This window comes from Myotis lucifugus, unplaced genomic scaffold, assembly GCF_000147115.1.
Source record: "Myotis lucifugus unplaced genomic scaffold, Myoluc2.0 scaffold_6, whole genome shotgun sequence".
Taxonomy (NCBI): domain Eukaryota; kingdom Metazoa; phylum Chordata; class Mammalia; order Chiroptera; family Vespertilionidae; genus Myotis; species Myotis lucifugus.
The window spans coordinates 861677-863107 of NW_005871054.1; the positions used below are offsets into that span (position 1 = coordinate 861677).

The following is a 1431-nucleotide window of genomic DNA, read 5'->3' on the forward strand; positions in this document are numbered from 1 at the left end:
TCTTCCTCCATTACCTTCTTCTTTTTTTAAAAATATATTTTATTGATTTTTTACAGAGAAGAAGGGAGAGGGATAGAGAGCCAGAAACATCGATGAGAGAGATCGATCAGCAGCCTCCTGCACGCCCCCCAGTGAGGATGTGCCCGAAACCAAGGTACATGCCCTTGACCGGAATTGAACCTGGGACCCCTGAGTCCACAGGCCAACGCTCTATCCACTGAGCCAAACCGGTTCGGCCCCTTACCTTCTTCTTTGTTGAGGTAAAAGATACATAAAATTGACCATTTTAACAGCTTTTAAGTGTACAGTTCAGTGATACCAAGCACATTTACATTGTGCAACCCTCACCACCCATCCATCTCCAGAACTTTCATTTTCCCAAACTGAAACTCTCTACCCAATAAACACTAACTCCCCACCCCCTACCCAGCCCCTGGCAACCCCATTCTGCTTTCTGTCTCTTATGAATTTGGCTACTCCAGCTACCTCATATAGGTGGAATATTTGTTTTCTGCAATTGACTCATTTCACTTAGCATACTGTCTTCAAGGTTCATCCATGCTGTAGTGTGTGTGAGAATTTCATTTATTTTTAAGGTTGAATAATATTCCATTGTATGTGTAGACAATATTTTGTTTAGTCATTTATGTCAGTAAATGCTTGGGTTGTTTCTACCTTTTAGCTATCCACACCCTTCTCCTAATCATCTTGACCTGCAAATGACACGTCATTTCTGATCACACTCTGTAGGAGAAGTTACTGCATGACCCCACCTACATGCAAGAGGAGCCAGGAGATGGAATCCTGTCTGGACAGCCACTTCAGCCCATGGAAAGTGAAGCACAATTTGTTGGTGGACAACTAGCTCTCCCTGCCACCACCCACCTTTGAATTTCCTGTAACAGTTATTTCCGTGCATGGCCCAGGAACAATGTCTTTGCCCAGTTTCAGTTCCTAACAGGACAAAGGTTTTCAGATTTAAATGAACTATCAGTAAATGGCTATACCTAACATTTGTGTGCTCTCTGGCAGTTTTCCATGTCCTTTTCACTCAGAGTAGTGGTTCAAGTTCTGATTCTGTCCCTGTGGCTTTCTCTCTGGGTGGTGTTTGTCGAGCCCTTAGAGCTCCAATAAATTCAGTAAGCAGTAATTATTAATCTTCACAGCAACACAAGGTCTGCATATTTTCTCGTTTGTATAGATGAGGATATTGAACCTCAGAAAGATGAATTAACTTGTTCAAAGTTACCCTGATCATAAATGGTGACTCCATCTCTGTGTCTACTCCCCTCTCCTAGGGAGCTATCATCACGGTTTTGAAAAGGAACTTTGATGCCCTTCAAAAGACGCTTTGAGCCCCCAACCAAACTCTGCCCCTTGAATGTCCTCCTTGTACGAGAACTGGGGGGCTGTCTTCTCCAGGGACCAAGC

At 43.5% G+C, this 1431-nt stretch overlaps 1 long non-coding RNA gene across 1 annotated transcript in view; it reads left to right on the forward strand.

Annotated features, from left to right (window-relative positions):
* The window catches only part of LOC106694685, a 3256-nt gene extending 2245 nt beyond the window's left edge, over window positions 1–1011 (forward strand). The window contains exon 2 of the long non-coding RNA XR_001345727.2: window positions 683–1011. This is a non-coding gene — a long non-coding RNA (uncharacterized LOC106694685). The remainder of the gene's footprint in view (window positions 1–682) is intronic.
* Window positions 1012–1431: the final 420 nt, after the last annotated feature.